General features: G+C 42.0%; 53 pseudogenes; all 53 read left to right on the forward strand.

Moving 5' to 3' along the window:
• Positions 1-18: 18 nt before the first annotated feature.
• LOC142712416 (5S ribosomal RNA) lies at positions 19-137 on the forward strand (annotated as a pseudogene).
• A 67-nt stretch (positions 138-204) lies between these two features.
• Positions 205-323, forward strand: LOC142712151 (5S ribosomal RNA; annotated as a pseudogene).
• A 67-nt stretch (positions 324-390) lies between these two features.
• LOC142712209 (5S ribosomal RNA) lies at positions 391-509 on the forward strand (annotated as a pseudogene).
• Positions 510-576: 67 nt separating this feature from the next.
• LOC142712163 (5S ribosomal RNA) lies at positions 577-695 on the forward strand (annotated as a pseudogene).
• Positions 696-762: 67 nt separating this feature from the next.
• On the forward strand, positions 763-881 carry LOC142712273 (5S ribosomal RNA; annotated as a pseudogene).
• Positions 882-1,134: 253 nt separating this feature from the next.
• On the forward strand, positions 1,135-1,253 carry LOC142712411 (5S ribosomal RNA; annotated as a pseudogene).
• Positions 1,254-1,320: 67 nt separating this feature from the next.
• On the forward strand, positions 1,321-1,439 carry LOC142712333 (5S ribosomal RNA; annotated as a pseudogene).
• A 67-nt stretch (positions 1,440-1,506) lies between these two features.
• On the forward strand, positions 1,507-1,625 carry LOC142712139 (5S ribosomal RNA; annotated as a pseudogene).
• Positions 1,626-1,878: 253 nt separating this feature from the next.
• Positions 1,879-1,997, forward strand: LOC142712358 (5S ribosomal RNA; annotated as a pseudogene).
• Positions 1,998-2,064: 67 nt separating this feature from the next.
• LOC142712373 (5S ribosomal RNA) lies at positions 2,065-2,183 on the forward strand (annotated as a pseudogene).
• Positions 2,184-2,622: 439 nt separating this feature from the next.
• Positions 2,623-2,741, forward strand: LOC142712286 (5S ribosomal RNA; annotated as a pseudogene).
• Positions 2,742-2,808: 67 nt separating this feature from the next.
• Positions 2,809-2,927, forward strand: LOC142712196 (5S ribosomal RNA; annotated as a pseudogene).
• A 67-nt stretch (positions 2,928-2,994) lies between these two features.
• LOC142712298 (5S ribosomal RNA) lies at positions 2,995-3,113 on the forward strand (annotated as a pseudogene).
• A 68-nt stretch (positions 3,114-3,181) lies between these two features.
• LOC142712306 (5S ribosomal RNA) lies at positions 3,182-3,300 on the forward strand (annotated as a pseudogene).
• Positions 3,301-3,367: 67 nt separating this feature from the next.
• Positions 3,368-3,486, forward strand: LOC142712379 (5S ribosomal RNA; annotated as a pseudogene).
• Positions 3,487-3,553: 67 nt separating this feature from the next.
• On the forward strand, positions 3,554-3,672 carry LOC142712314 (5S ribosomal RNA; annotated as a pseudogene).
• A 67-nt stretch (positions 3,673-3,739) lies between these two features.
• Positions 3,740-3,858, forward strand: LOC142712232 (5S ribosomal RNA; annotated as a pseudogene).
• Positions 3,859-3,925: 67 nt separating this feature from the next.
• On the forward strand, positions 3,926-4,044 carry LOC142712181 (5S ribosomal RNA; annotated as a pseudogene).
• A 67-nt stretch (positions 4,045-4,111) lies between these two features.
• LOC142712283 (5S ribosomal RNA) lies at positions 4,112-4,230 on the forward strand (annotated as a pseudogene).
• A 67-nt stretch (positions 4,231-4,297) lies between these two features.
• On the forward strand, positions 4,298-4,416 carry LOC142712310 (5S ribosomal RNA; annotated as a pseudogene).
• A 67-nt stretch (positions 4,417-4,483) lies between these two features.
• On the forward strand, positions 4,484-4,602 carry LOC142712322 (5S ribosomal RNA; annotated as a pseudogene).
• Positions 4,603-4,669: 67 nt separating this feature from the next.
• On the forward strand, positions 4,670-4,788 carry LOC142712146 (5S ribosomal RNA; annotated as a pseudogene).
• Positions 4,789-4,855: 67 nt separating this feature from the next.
• LOC142712240 (5S ribosomal RNA) lies at positions 4,856-4,974 on the forward strand (annotated as a pseudogene).
• Positions 4,975-5,413: 439 nt separating this feature from the next.
• LOC142712398 (5S ribosomal RNA) lies at positions 5,414-5,532 on the forward strand (annotated as a pseudogene).
• A 67-nt stretch (positions 5,533-5,599) lies between these two features.
• Positions 5,600-5,718, forward strand: LOC142712342 (5S ribosomal RNA; annotated as a pseudogene).
• Positions 5,719-5,785: 67 nt separating this feature from the next.
• LOC142712167 (5S ribosomal RNA) lies at positions 5,786-5,904 on the forward strand (annotated as a pseudogene).
• Positions 5,905-6,674: 770 nt separating this feature from the next.
• LOC142712157 (5S ribosomal RNA) lies at positions 6,675-6,793 on the forward strand (annotated as a pseudogene).
• A 67-nt stretch (positions 6,794-6,860) lies between these two features.
• Positions 6,861-6,979, forward strand: LOC142712452 (5S ribosomal RNA; annotated as a pseudogene).
• Positions 6,980-7,046: 67 nt separating this feature from the next.
• LOC142712323 (5S ribosomal RNA) lies at positions 7,047-7,165 on the forward strand (annotated as a pseudogene).
• Positions 7,166-7,232: 67 nt separating this feature from the next.
• LOC142712454 (5S ribosomal RNA) lies at positions 7,233-7,351 on the forward strand (annotated as a pseudogene).
• Positions 7,352-7,418: 67 nt separating this feature from the next.
• On the forward strand, positions 7,419-7,537 carry LOC142712419 (5S ribosomal RNA; annotated as a pseudogene).
• A 67-nt stretch (positions 7,538-7,604) lies between these two features.
• On the forward strand, positions 7,605-7,723 carry LOC142712458 (5S ribosomal RNA; annotated as a pseudogene).
• A 67-nt stretch (positions 7,724-7,790) lies between these two features.
• Positions 7,791-7,909, forward strand: LOC142712376 (5S ribosomal RNA; annotated as a pseudogene).
• Positions 7,910-7,976: 67 nt separating this feature from the next.
• LOC142712311 (5S ribosomal RNA) lies at positions 7,977-8,095 on the forward strand (annotated as a pseudogene).
• Positions 8,096-8,162: 67 nt separating this feature from the next.
• On the forward strand, positions 8,163-8,281 carry LOC142712268 (5S ribosomal RNA; annotated as a pseudogene).
• A 67-nt stretch (positions 8,282-8,348) lies between these two features.
• On the forward strand, positions 8,349-8,467 carry LOC142712390 (5S ribosomal RNA; annotated as a pseudogene).
• Positions 8,468-8,534: 67 nt separating this feature from the next.
• Positions 8,535-8,653, forward strand: LOC142712254 (5S ribosomal RNA; annotated as a pseudogene).
• A 67-nt stretch (positions 8,654-8,720) lies between these two features.
• LOC142712493 (5S ribosomal RNA) lies at positions 8,721-8,839 on the forward strand (annotated as a pseudogene).
• A 67-nt stretch (positions 8,840-8,906) lies between these two features.
• LOC142712437 (5S ribosomal RNA) lies at positions 8,907-9,025 on the forward strand (annotated as a pseudogene).
• Positions 9,026-9,092: 67 nt separating this feature from the next.
• LOC142712422 (5S ribosomal RNA) lies at positions 9,093-9,211 on the forward strand (annotated as a pseudogene).
• Positions 9,212-9,278: 67 nt separating this feature from the next.
• Positions 9,279-9,397, forward strand: LOC142712328 (5S ribosomal RNA; annotated as a pseudogene).
• Positions 9,398-10,022: 625 nt separating this feature from the next.
• Positions 10,023-10,141, forward strand: LOC142712455 (5S ribosomal RNA; annotated as a pseudogene).
• Positions 10,142-10,208: 67 nt separating this feature from the next.
• Positions 10,209-10,327, forward strand: LOC142712446 (5S ribosomal RNA; annotated as a pseudogene).
• A 67-nt stretch (positions 10,328-10,394) lies between these two features.
• LOC142712364 (5S ribosomal RNA) lies at positions 10,395-10,513 on the forward strand (annotated as a pseudogene).
• Positions 10,514-10,580: 67 nt separating this feature from the next.
• LOC142712393 (5S ribosomal RNA) lies at positions 10,581-10,699 on the forward strand (annotated as a pseudogene).
• Positions 10,700-10,952: 253 nt separating this feature from the next.
• On the forward strand, positions 10,953-11,071 carry LOC142712375 (5S ribosomal RNA; annotated as a pseudogene).
• Positions 11,072-11,138: 67 nt separating this feature from the next.
• On the forward strand, positions 11,139-11,257 carry LOC142712297 (5S ribosomal RNA; annotated as a pseudogene).
• A 253-nt stretch (positions 11,258-11,510) lies between these two features.
• Positions 11,511-11,629, forward strand: LOC142712174 (5S ribosomal RNA; annotated as a pseudogene).
• A 625-nt stretch (positions 11,630-12,254) lies between these two features.
• LOC142712145 (5S ribosomal RNA) lies at positions 12,255-12,373 on the forward strand (annotated as a pseudogene).
• Positions 12,374-12,440: 67 nt separating this feature from the next.
• LOC142712334 (5S ribosomal RNA) lies at positions 12,441-12,559 on the forward strand (annotated as a pseudogene).
• A 625-nt stretch (positions 12,560-13,184) lies between these two features.
• Positions 13,185-13,303, forward strand: LOC142712131 (5S ribosomal RNA; annotated as a pseudogene).
• A 67-nt stretch (positions 13,304-13,370) lies between these two features.
• LOC142712178 (5S ribosomal RNA) lies at positions 13,371-13,489 on the forward strand (annotated as a pseudogene).
• A 66-nt stretch (positions 13,490-13,555) lies between these two features.
• LOC142712194 (5S ribosomal RNA) lies at positions 13,556-13,674 on the forward strand (annotated as a pseudogene).
• The last annotated feature ends 4 nt before the right edge of the window (positions 13,675-13,678 follow it).

Genomic DNA, 13,678 nt, shown 5'->3' on the forward strand with positions numbered 1-13,678 from the left:
TGGATTAAAGCATTTAATGTCAATGGCCATTCTAATCTGAATGTCCCTGCTCTCGTCAGATAGCAGAAGTTACACAGCTTAAGGCCTCGCTAGTACCAGTGTGGGAGACTGTCTGGGAATCCGTGGTGCGGTTGACTTTTTATTATGTCGTTTAGATTTTGTTTCACAATCGATTAAAAAGGACTATGGATTAAAGCATTTAATGTCAATGGCCATTCTAAGCTGAATGTGCCTGCTCTCGTCAGATCGCAGAAGTTACACAGCTTAAGGCCTCGTTAGTACCAGTGTGGGAGACTGTCTGGGAATCCGTGGTGCGGTTGACTTTTTTTTATGTCGTTTAGATTTTGTTTCACAATCGATTAAAAAGGACTATGGATTAAAGCATTCAATGTCAATGGCCATTCTAAGCTGAATGTGCCTGCTCTCGTCAGATTGCAGAAATTACACAGCTTAAGGCCTCGCTAGTACCAGTGTGGGAGACTGTCTGGGAATCCGTGGTGCGGTTGACTTTTTATTATGTCGTTTAGATTCTGTTTCACAATAGATTAAATAGGACTATGGATTAAAGCATTTAACGTCAATGGCCATTCTAAGCTGAATGTGCCTGCTCTCGTCAGATCGCAGAAGTTACACAGCTTAAGGCCTCGCTAGTACCAGTGTGGGAGACTGTCTGGGAATACGTGGTGCGGTTGACTTTTTATTATGTCGTTTAGATTTTGTTTCACAATCGATTAAAAAGGACTATGGATTAAAGCATTTAATGTCAATGGCCATTCTAAGCTGAATGTGCCTGCTCTCGTCAGATCGCAGAAGTTACACAGCTTAAGGCCTCGCTAGTACCAGTGTGGGAGACTGTCTGGGAATCCGTGGTGCGGTTGACTTTTTATTATGTTGTTTAGATTTTGTTTCACAATAGATTAAATAGGACTTTGGATTAAGGCTTTTAATGTCAATGGCCATTCTAAGCTGAATTTGCCTTCTCTCGTTAGAACGCAGGAGTTACACAGCTTAACGCCTCACCAGTACCAGTGTGGGAGACTGTCTGGGAATCCGTGGTGCGGTTGACTTTTTATTATGTCGTTTAGATTTTGTTTCACATTCGATTAAAAAGGACTATGGATTAAAGCATTTAATGTCAATGGCCATTCTAAGCTGAATGTGCTTGCTCTCGTCAGATCGCAGAAGTTACACAGCTTAAGGCCTCGCTAGTACCAGTGTGGGAGACTCTCTGGGAATCTGTGGTGGGGTTGACTTTTTATTATGTTGTTTAGATTTTGTTTCACAATAGATTAAATAGGACTATGGATTAAGGCTTTTAAAGTCAATGGCCATTCTAAGCTGAATGTGCCTGCTCTCGTCAGATCGCAGAAGTTACACAGCTTAAGGCCTCGCTAGTACCATTGTGGGAGACTGTCTGGGAATCCGTGTTGCGGTTGACTTTTTATTATGTCGTTTAGATTTTGTTTCACAATCGATTAAAAAGGACTATGGATTAAAGCATTTAATGTCAATGGCCATTCTAAACTGAATGTGCCTGCTCTCATCAGATCGCAGAAGTTACACAGTTTAAGGCCTCGCTAGTACCAGTGTGGGAGACTGTCTGGGAATCCGTGGTGCGGTTGACTTTTTATTATGTCGTTTAGATTTTGTTTCACAATAGATTAAATAGGACTATGGATTAAAGCATTTAACGTCAATGGCCATTTTAAGCTGAATGTGCCTGCTCTCGTCAGTTTGCAGAAGTTACGCAGCTTAAGGCCTCGCTAGTACCAGTGTGAGAGACTGTCTGGGAATCCGTGGTGCGGTTGACTTTTTATTATGTCGTTTAGATTTTGTTTCACATTCGATTAAAAAGGACTATGGATTAAAGCATTTAATGTCAATGGCCATTCTAAGCTGAATGTGCCTACTCTCGTCAGATCGCAGAAGTTACACAGCTTAAGGCCTCGCTAGTACCGGTGTGGGAGACTCTCTGGGAATCTGTGGTGCGGTTGACTTTTTATTATGTTGTTTAGATTTTGTTTCACAATAGATTAAATAGGACTATGGATTAAGACTTTTAAAGTCAATGGCCATTCTAAGCTGAATGTGCCTGTTCTCATCTGATCGCAGAAGTTACACAGCTTAAGGCCTCGCTAGAACCAGTGTGGGAGACTGTCTGGGAATCCGTGGTGCGGTTGACTTTTTATTATGTCGTTTAGATTTTGTTTCACAATCGATTAAAAAGGACTATGGATTAAAGCATTTAATGTCAATGGCCATTCTAAGCTGAATGTGCCAGCTCTCGTCAGATCGCATAAGTTACACAGCTTAAGGCCTCGCTAGTACCAGTGTGGGAGACTGTCTGGGAATCCGTGGTGCGGTTGAATTTTTATTATGTCGTTTAGATTTTGTTTCACAATCGATTAAAAAGGACTATGGATTAAAGCATTTAATGTCAATGACTATTCTAAGCTGAATGTCCCTGCTCTGGTCAGATCGCAGAAGTTACACAGCTTAAGGCCTCGCTAGTACCAGTGTGGGAGACTGTCTGGGAATCCGTGTTGCGGTTGACTTTTTATTATGTAGTTTAGATTTTGTTTCACAATCGATTAAAAAGGACTATGGATTAAAGCATTTAATGTCAATGGCCATTCTAAGCTGAATGTGCCTGCTCTCGTCAGATCGCAGAAGTTACACAGCTTAAGGCCTCGCTAGTACCAGTGTGGGAGACTGTCTGGGAATCCGTGGTGCGGTTGACTTTTTATTATGTCGTTTAGATTTTGTTTCACAATCGATTAAAAAGGACTATGGATTAAAGCATTTAATGTCAATGGCCTTTCTAAGCTGAATGTGCCTGCTCTCGTCAGATCGCAGAAGTTACACAGCTTAAGGCCTCGCTAGTACCAGTGTGGGAGACTGTCTGGGAATCCGTGGTGCGGTTGACTTTTTATTATGTTGTTTAGATTTTGTTTCACAATCGATTAAAAAGGACTATGGATTAAAGCATTTAATGTCAATGGCCATTCTAAGCTGAATGTGCCTGCTCTCGTCAGATCGCAGAAGTTACACAGCTTAAGGCCTCGCTAGTACCAGTGTGGGAGACTGTCTGGGAATCCGTGGTGCGGTTGACTTTTTATTATGTCGTTTAGATTTTGTTTCACAATCGATTTAAAAAGGACTATGGATTAAAGCATTTAATGTCAAAGGCCATTCTAAGCTGAATGTGCCTGCTCTCGTCAGATCGCAGAAGTTACACAGCTTAAGGCCTCGCTAGTACCAGTGTGGGAGACTCTCTGGGAATCTGTGGTGCGGTTGACTTTGTATTATGTTGTTTAGATTTTGTTTCACAATAGATTAAATAGGACTATGGATTAAGGCTTTTAAAGTCAATGGCCATTCTAAGCTGAATGTGCCTGCTCTCGTCAGATCGCAGAAGCTACACAGCTTAAGGCCTCGCTAGAACCAGTGTGGGAGACTGTCTGGGAATCCGTGGTGCGGTTGACTTTTTATTATGTCGTTTAGATTTTGTTTCACAATCGATTAAAAAGGACTATGGATTAAAGCTTTTAATGGCAATGGCCATTTTAAGCTGAATGTGCCTGCTCTCGTCAGATCGCAGAAGTTACACAGCTTAAGGCCTCGCTAGTACCAGTGTGGGAGACTGTCTGGGAATCCGTGGTGCGGTTGACTTTTTATTATGTCGTTTAGATTTTGTTTCACAATCGATTAAAAAGGACTATGGATTAAAGCATTTAATGTCAATGGCCATTCTAAGCTGAATGTGCCTGCTCTCGTCAGATCGCAGAAGTTACACAGCCTAAGGCCTCGCTAGTACCAGTGTGGGAGACTGTCTGGGAATCCGTGGTGCGGTTGACTTTTTATTATGTCGTTTAGATTTTGTTTCACAATCGATTAAAAAGGACTATGGATTAAAGCATTTAATGTCAATGGCCATTCTAAGCTGAATGTGCCTGCTCTCGTCAGATCGCAGAAGTTACACAGCTTAAGGCCTCGCTAGTACCAGTGTGGGAGACTGTCTGGGAATCAGTGGTGCGGTTGACTTTCTATTATGTCGTTTAGATTTTGTTTCACAATCGATTAAAAAGGACTATGGATTAAAGCATTTAATGTCAATGGCCATTCTAAGCTGAGTGTCCCTGCTCTCGTCAGATCGCAGAAGTTACTCAGCTTAAGGCCTCGCTAGTACCAGTGTGGGAGACTGTCTGGGAATCCGTGGTGCGGTTGACTTTTTATTATGTCGTTTAGATTTTGTTTCACAATCGATTAAAAAGGACTATGGATTAAAGCATTTAAAGTCAATGGCCATTCTAAGCTGAATGTGCCTGCTCTCGTCAGATCGCAGAAGTTACACAGCTTAAGGCCTCGCTAGTACCAGTGTGGGAGACTGTCTGGGAATCCGTGGTGCGGTTGACTTTTTATTATGTCGTTTAGATTTTGTTTCACAATAGATTAAATAGGACTATGGATTAAAGCATTTAACGTCAATGGCCATTCTAAGCTGAATGTGCCTGCTCTCGTCAGATCGCAGAAGTTACACAGCTTAAGGCCTCGCTAGTACCAGTGTGGGAGACTGTCTGGGAATCCGTGGTGCGGTTGACTTTTTATTATGTCGTTTAGATTTTGTTTCACAATCGATTAAAAAGGACTATGGATTAAAGCATTTAATGTCAATGGCCATTCTAAGCTGAATGTGCCTGCTCTCGTCAGATCGCAGAAGTTACACAGCTTAAGGCCTCGCTAGTACCAGTGTGGGAGACTCTCTGGGAATCTGTGGTGCGGTTGACTTTTTATTATGTTGTTTAGATTTTGTTTCACAATAGATTAAATAGGACTATGGATTAAGGCTTTTAAAGTCAATGGCCATTCTAAGCTGAATGTGCCTGCTCTCATCAGAACGCAGAAGTTACACAGCTTAAGGCCTCGCTAGTACCAGTGTGGGAGACTGTCTGGGAATCCGTGGTGCGGTTGCATTTTTATTATGTCGTTTAGATTTTGTTTCACAATCGATTAAAAAGGACTATGGATTAAAGCATTTAATGTCAATGGCCATTCTAAGCTGAATGTCCCTGCTCTCGTCAGATCACAGAAGTTACACAGCTTAAGGCCTCGCTAGGACCAGTGTGGGAGACTGTCTGGGAATCCGTGGTGCGGTTGACTTTTTATTATGTTGTTTAGATTTTGTTTCACAATAGATTAAATAGGACTATGGATTAAGGCTTTTAATGTCAATGGCCCTTCTAAGCTGAATGTCCCTGCTCTCGTCAGATCACAGAAGTTACACAGCTTAAGGCCTCGCTAGGACCAGTGTGGGAGACTGTCTGGGAATCCGTGGTGCGGTTGACTTTTTATTATGTAGTTTAGATTTTGTTTCACAATCGATTAAAAAGGACTATGGATTAAAGCATTTAATGTCAATGGCCATTCTAAGCTGAATGTGCCTGCTCTCGTCAGAACGCAGAAGTTACACAGCTTAAGGCCTCGCTAGTACCAGTGTGGGAGGCTGTCTGGGAATCCGTAGTACGGTTGACTTTTTATTATGTCGTTTAGATTTTGTTTCACAATAGATCAAATAGGACTATGGATTAAAGCATTTAACGTCAATGGCCATTCTAAGCTGAATGTGCCTGCTCTCGTCAGATCGCAGAAGTTACACAGCTTAAGGCCTCGCTAGTACCAGTGTGGGAGACTGTCTTGGAATCCGTGGTGCGGTTGAGTTTTTATTATGTCCTTTATATTTTGTTTCACAATCGATTAAAAAGGACTATGGATTAAAGCATTTAATGTCAATGGCCATTCTAAGCTGAATGTGCCTGCTCTCGTCAGATCGCAGAAGTTACACAGCTTAAGGCCTCACAAGTACCAGTGTGGGAGACTGTCTGGGAATCCGTGGTGCGGTTGACTTTTTATTATGTCGTTTAGATTTTGTTTCACAATCGATTAAAAAGGACTATGGATTAAATCATTTAATGTCAATGGCCATTCTAAGCTGAATGTGCCTGCTCTCGTCAGATCGCAGAAGTTACACAGCTTAAGGGTATGTGCACACACACTAATTACGTCCGTAATTGATGGACGTATTTCGGCCGCAAGTACCGGACCGAACACACTGCAGGGAGCCGGGCTCCTAGCATCATAGTTATATACGATGCTAGGAGTCCCTGCCTCTCTGCAGGACAACTGTCCCGTACTGTAATCATGTTTTCAGTACGGGACAGTAGTTCCACAGAGAGGCAGGGACTCCTAGCGTCGTACATAAGTATGATGCTAGGAGCCCGGCTCCCTGCACTGTGTTCGGTCCACTACTTGCGGCCGAAATACGTCCGTCATTTACGGACGTAATTAGTGTGTGTGCACATACCCTAAGGCCTCACTAGTACCAGTGTGGGAGACTGTCTGGGAATCCGTGGTGCGGTTGACTTTTTATTATGTCGTTTAGATTTTGTTTCACAATAGATTAAATAGGACTATGGATTAAAGCATTTAACGTCAATGGCCATTCTAAGGTGAATGTGCCTGCTCTCGTCAGAACGCAGAAGTTACACAGCTTAAGTCCTCGCTAGTACCAGTGTGGGAGACTGTCTGGGAATCCGTGGTGGGGTTGCATTTTTATTATGTCGTTTAGATTTTGTTTCACAATAGATTAAAAAGGACTATGGATTAAAGCATTTAATGTCAATGGCCATTCTAAGCTGAATGTCCCTGCTCTCGTCAGATCGCAGAAGTTACACAGCTTAAGGCCTCGCTAGTACCATTGTGGGAGACTGTCTGGGAATCCGTGGTGCGGTTGACTTTTTATTATGTTGTTTAGATTTTGTTTCACAATAGATTAAATAGGACTATGGATTAAGCCTTTTAATGTCAATGGCCCTTCTAAGCTGAATGTTCCTGCTCTCGTCAGATCGCAGAAGTTACACAGCTTAAGGCCTCTCTAGTACCAGTGTGGGAGACTGTCTGGGAATCCATGGTGCGGTTGACTTTTTATTATGTCGTTTAGATTTTGTTTCACAATAGATTAAATAGGACTATGGATTAAAGCATTTAACGTCAATGGCCATTCTAAGCTGAATGTGCCTGCTCTCGTCAGATCGCAGAAGTTACACAGCTTAAGGCCTCGCTCGTACCAGTGTGGGAGACTGGCTGGGAGTCCGTGGTGCGGTTGACTTTTTATTATGTCGTTTAGATTTTGTTTCACAATCGATTAAAAAGGACTATGGATTAAAGCATTTAATGTCAATGGCCATTCCAAGCTGAATGTGCCTGCTCTCGTTAGATCGCAGAAGTTACACAGCTTAACGCCTCGCTAGTACCAGTGTGGGAGACTGTCTGGGAATCCGTGGTGCGGTTGACTTTTTATTATGTCGTTTAGATTTTGTTTCACAATCGATTAAAAAGGACTATGGATTATAACATTTAATGTCAATGGCCATTCTAAGCTGAATGTGCCTGCTCTCGTTAGATCGCAGAAGTTACACAGCTTAACGCCTCGCTAGTACCAGTGTGGGAGACTGTCTGGGAATCTGTGGTGCGGTTGACTTTTTATTATGTCGTTTAGATTTTGTTTCACAATCGATTAAAAAGGACTATGGATTAAAGCATTTAATGTCAATGGCCATTCTATGCTGAATGTGCCTCCTCTCGTCAGATCGCAGAAGTTACACAGCTTAAGGCCTCGCTAGTACCAGTGTGGGAGACTGTCTGGGAATCCGTGGTGCGGTTGACTTTTTATTATGTCGTTTAGATTTTGTTTCACAATCGATTAAAAAGGACTATGGATTAAAGCATTTAATGTCAATGGCCATTCTAAGCTGAATGTGCCTGCTCTCGTCAGATCGTAGAAGTTACACAGCTTAGGGCCTCGCTAGTACAAGTGTGGGAGACTGTCTGGGAATCCGTGGTGCGGTTGACTTTTTATTATGTCGTTTAGATTTTGTTTCACAATAGATCAAATAGGACTATAGATTAAAGCATTTAACGTCAATGGCCATTCTAAGCTGAATGTTCCTGCTCTCGTCAGATCGCAGAAGTTACACAGCTTAAGGCCTCGCTAGTACCAGTGTGGGAGACTGTCTGGGAATCCGTGGCGCGGTTGAATTTTTATTATGTCGTTTATATTTTGTTTCACAATCGATAAAAAAGGACTATGGATTAAAAAATTTAATGTCAATGGCCATTCTCAGCTGAATGTCCCTGCTCTCGTCTGATCGCAGAAGTTACTCAGCTTAAGGCCTCGCTAGTACCAGTGTGGGAGACTGTCTGGGAATCCGTGGTGCGGTTGACTTTTTATTATGTCGTTTAGATTTTGTTTCACAATCGATTAAAAAGGACTATGGATTAAAGCATTTAATGTCAATGGCCTTTCTAAGCTGAATGTGCCTGCTCTCGTCAGATCGCAGAAGTTACACAGCTTAAGGCCTCACTAGTTCCAGTGTGGGAGACTGTCTGGGAATCCGTGGTGCGGTTGACTTTTTATTATGTCGTTTAGATTTTGTTTCACAATCGATTAAAAAGGACTATGGATTAAATCATTTAATGTCAATGGCCATTCTAAGCTGAATGTGCCTGCTCTCGTCAGAACGCAGAAGTTACACAGCTTAAGGCCTCGCTAGTACCAGTGTGGGAGACTGTTTGGGAATCCGTAGTGCGGTTGACTTTTTATTATGTCGTTTCGATTTTGTTTCACAATCGATTAAAAAGGACTATGGATTAAAGCATTTAACGTCAATGGCCATTCTAAGCTGAATGTACCTGCTCTCGTCAGATCGCAGAAGTTACACAGCTTAAGGCCTCGCTAGTACCAGTGTGGGAGACTGTCTGGGAATCCGTGGTGCGGTTGACTTTTTAATATGTCGTTTAGATTTTGTTTCACAATAGATTAAATAGGACTATGGTTTATAGCATTTAACGTCAAAGGCCATTCTAAGCTGAATGTACCTGCTCTCGTCAGAACACAGAAGTTACACAGCTTAAGGCCTCACTAGTACCAGTGTGGGAGACTCTCTGGGAATCCGCGGAGCGGTTGACTTTTTATTATGTTGTTTAGATTTTGTTTAACAATCGATTAAAAAGGACTATGGATTAAAGCATTTAATGTCAATGGCTATTCTAAGCTGAATGTGCCTGCTCTCGTTAGATCGCAGAAGTTACACAGCTTAACGCCTCGCTAGTACCAGTGTGGGAGACTGTCTGGGAATCCGTGGTGCGGTTGACTTTTTATTATGTCGTTTAGATTTTGTTTCACAATAGATTAAATAGGACTATGGATTAAAGCATTAAACGTCAATGGCCATTCTAAGCTGAATGTGCCTGCTCTCGTCAGATCGCAGAAGTTACACAGCTTAAGGCCTCGCTGGTACCAGTGTGGGAGACTGTCTGGGAATCCGTGGTGCGGTTGAATTTTTATTATGTCGTTTAGATTTTGTTTCACAATCGATTAAAAAGGACTATGGATTAAAGCATTTAATGTCAATGGCCATTCTAAGCTGAACGTCCCTGCTCTCGTCAGATCGCAGAAGTTACACAGCTTAAAACCTCGCTAGTACCAGTGTGGGAGACTGTCTGGGAATCCATGGTGCGGTTGACGTTTTATTATGTCGTTTAGATTTTGTTTCACAATCGATTAAAAAGGACTATGGATTAAAGCATTTAATGTCAATGGCCATTCTAAGCTGAATGTGCCTGCTCTTGTTAGATCGCAGAACTTACACAGCTTAACGCCTCGCTAGTACCAATGTGGGAGACTGTCTGGGAATCCGTGGTGCGGTTGACTTTTTATTATGTCGTTTAGATTTTGTTTCACAATAGATTAAATAGGACTATGGATTAAAGCATTTAACGTCAATGGCCATTCTAAGCTGAATGTGCCTGCTCTCGTCACATCGCAGAAGTTACACAGCTTAAGGCCTCGCTAGTACCAGTGTGGGAGACTGTCTGGGAATCCATGGTGCGGTTGAATTTTTATTATGTCGTTTAGATTTTGTTTCACAATCGATTAAAAAGGACTATGGATTAAAGCATTTAACGTCAATGGCCATTCTAAGCTGAATGTCCCTGCTCTCGTCAGATCGCAGAAGTTACACAGCTTAAGGCCTCACTAGTACCAGTGTGGGAGACTGTCTGGGAATCCGTTGTGCGGTTGAGCTTTTTTTATGTCGTTTAGATTTTGTTTCACAATCGATTAAAAAGGACTATGAATTAAAGCATTTAATGTCAATGGCCATTCTAAGCTGAATGTCCCTGCTCTCGTCAGATCGCAGAAGTTACACAGCTTAAAACCTCGCTAGTACCAGTGTGGGAGACTGTCTGGGAATCCGTGGAGCGGTTGACTTTTTATTATGTCGTTTAGATTTTGTTTCACAATCGATTAAAAAGGACTATGGATTAAAGCATTTAATGTCAATGGCCATTCTAAGCTGAATGTGCCTGCTCTCGTCAGAACACAGAAGTTACACAGCTTAAGGCCTCACTAGTACCAGTGTGGGAGACTCTCTGGGAATCCGCGGAGCGGTTGACTTTTTATTATGTTGTTTAGATTTTGTTTCACAATAGATTAAATAGGACTATGGATTAAGGCTTCTAATGTCAATGGCCATTCTAAGCTGAATGTGCCTGCTATCGTCAGATCGCGGAAGTTACACAGCTTAAGGCCTCGCTAGTACCAGTGTGGGAGACTGTCTGGGAATCCGTGGTGCGGTTGACTTTTTATTATGTCGTTTAGATTTTGTTTCACAATCGATTAAAAAGGACTATGGATTAAATCATTTAATGTCAATGGCCATTCTAAGCTGAATGTGCCTGCTCTTGTTAGATCGCAGAACTTACACAGCTTAACGCCTCGCTAGTACCAATGTGGGAGACTGTCTGGGAATCCGTGGTGCGGTTGACTTTTTATTATGTCGTTTAGATTTTGTTTCACAATAGATTAAATAGGACTATGGATTAAAGCATTTAACGTCAATGGCCATTCTAAGCTGAATGTGCCTGCTCTCGTCAGATCGCAGAAGTTACACAGCTTAAGGCCTCGCTAGTACCAGTGTGGGAGACTGTCTGGGAATCCATGGTGCGGTTGAATTTTTATTATGTCGTTTAGATTTTGTTTCACAATCGATTAAAAAGGACTATGGATTAAAGCATTTAATGTCAATGGCCATTCTAAGCTGAATGTCCCTGCTCTCGTCAGATCGCAGAAGTTACACAGCTTAAGGCCTCACTAGTACCAGTGTGGGAGACTGTCTGGGAATCCGTGGTGCGGTTGAGCTTTTTTTATGTCGTTTAGATTTTGTTTCACAATCGATTAAAAAGGACTATGAATTAAAGCATTTAATGTCAATGGCCATTCTAAGCTGAATGTCCCTGCTCTCGTCAGATCGCAGAAGTTACACAGCTTAAAACCTCGCTAGTACCAGTGTGGGAGACTGTCTGGGAATCCGTGGAGCGGTTAACTTTTTATTATGTCGTTTAGATTTTGTTTCACAATCGATTAAAAAGGACTATGGATTAAAGCATTTAATGTCAATGGCCATTCTAAGCTGAATGTGCCTGCTCTCGTCAGAACGCAGAAGTTACACAGCTTAAGGCCTCGCTAGTACCAGTGTGGGAGACTGTCTGGGAATCCGTGGTGCGGTTGAATTTTTATTATGTCGTTTAGATTTTGTTTCACAATCGATTAAAAAGGACTATGGATTAAAGCATTTAATGTCAATGGCCATTCTAAGCTAAGTGTCCCTCCTCTCGTCAGATCACAAAAGATACACAACTTAAGGCCTCGCTAGTACCAGTGTGGGAGACTCTCTGGGAATCCGTGGTACGGTTGACTTTTTATTATGTTGTTTAGATTTTGTTTCACAATAGATTAAATAGGACTATGGATTAAGGCTTTTAATGTCAATGGCAATTCTAAGCTGAATGTGCCTGCTCTCGGCAGATCGCAGAAGTTACACAGCTTAAGGCCTCGCTAGTACCAGTGTGGGAGACTGTCTGTGAATCCGTGGAGCGGATGAATTTTTATTATGTCGTTTATATTTTGATTCACAATCGATTAAAAAGGACTATGGATTAAAGTATTTAATGTCAATGGCCATTCTAAGCTGAATGTCCCTGCTCTCGTCAGATTGCAGAAGTTACACAGCTTAAAACCTCGCTAGTACCAGTGTGGGAGACTGTCTGGGAATCCGTGGTGCAGTTGACTTTTTATTATGTCGTTTAGATTTTGTTTCACAATCGATTAAAAAGGACTATGGATTAAAGCGTTTAATGTCGATGGCCATTCTAAGCTGAATGTTCCTGCTCTCGTCAGATCGCAGAAGTTACACAGCTTAAGGCCTCGCTAGTACCAGTGTGGGAGACTGTCTGGGAATCCGTGGTGCGGTTGACTTTTTATTATGTCGTTTAGATTTTGTTTCACAATAGATTAAATAGAACTATGGATTAAAGCATTTAACGTCAATGGCCATTCTAAGCTGAATGTGCCTGCTCTCGTCAGATCGCAGAAGTTACACAGCTTAAGGCCTCGCTAGTACCAGTGTGGGAGACTGTCTGGGAATCCGTGGTGCGGTTGACTTTTTATTATGTCGTTTAGATTTTGTTTCACAATCGATTAAAAAGGACTATGGATTAAAGCATTTAATGTCAATGGCCATTCTAAGCTGAATGTGCCTTCTCTCGTCAGATCGCAGAAGTTACACAGCTTAAGGCCTCGCTAGTACCAGTGTGGGAGACTGTCTGGGAATCCGTGGAGCGGTTGAATTTTTATTATGTCGTTTAGATTTTGTTTCACAATCGATTAAAAAGTACTATGGATTAAAGCATTTAATGTCAATGGCCATTCTAAGCTGAATGTCCCTGCTCTCGTCAGATTGCAGAAGTTACACAGCTTAAAACCTCGCTAGTACCAGTGTGGGAGACTGTCTGGGAATCCATGGTGCGGTTGACTTTTTATTATGTCGTTTAGATTTTGTTTCACAATAGATTAAATAGGACTATGGATTAAAGCATTTAACGTCAATGGCCATTCTAAGCTGAATTTCCCTGCTCTCGTCAAATCGCAGAAGTTACACAGCTAAAGGCCTCGCTAGTACCAGTGTGGGAGACACTCTGGGAATCCGTGGTGCGGTCGACTTTTTATTATGTTGTTTAGATTTTGTTTCACAATAGATTAAATAGGACTATGGATTAAAGCTTTTAATGTCAACGGCCATTCTAAGCTGAATGTGCCTGCTCTCGTCAGATCGCAGAAGTTACACAGCTTAAGGCCTCGCTAGTACCAGTGTGGGAGACTGTCTGGGAATCCGTGGTGCGGTTGCCTTTTTATTATGTCGTTTAGATTTTGTTTCACAATAGATTAAATAGGACTATGGATTAAAGCATTTAACGTCAATGGCCATTCTAAGCTGAATGTACCTGCTCTCGTCAGATCGCAGAAGTTACAAAGCTTAAGGCCTCGCTAGTACCAGTGTGGGAGACTGTCTGGGAATCCGTGGTGCGGTTGACTTTTTATTATGTCGTTTAGATTTTGTTTCACAATCGATTAAAAGGACTATGGATTAAAGCATTTAATGTCAATGGCTATTCTAAGCTGAATGTCCCTGCTCTCGTCAGATCGCAGAAGTTACACAGCTTAAGGCCTCGCTAGTACCAGTGTGGGAGACTGTCTGGGAATCCGTGGTGCGGTTGACTTTTT

This window comes from Rhinoderma darwinii, unplaced genomic scaffold (genome assembly GCF_050947455.1).
Source record: "Rhinoderma darwinii isolate aRhiDar2 unplaced genomic scaffold, aRhiDar2.hap1 Scaffold_4314, whole genome shotgun sequence".
NCBI classification, from domain to species: domain Eukaryota; kingdom Metazoa; phylum Chordata; class Amphibia; order Anura; family Rhinodermatidae; genus Rhinoderma; species Rhinoderma darwinii.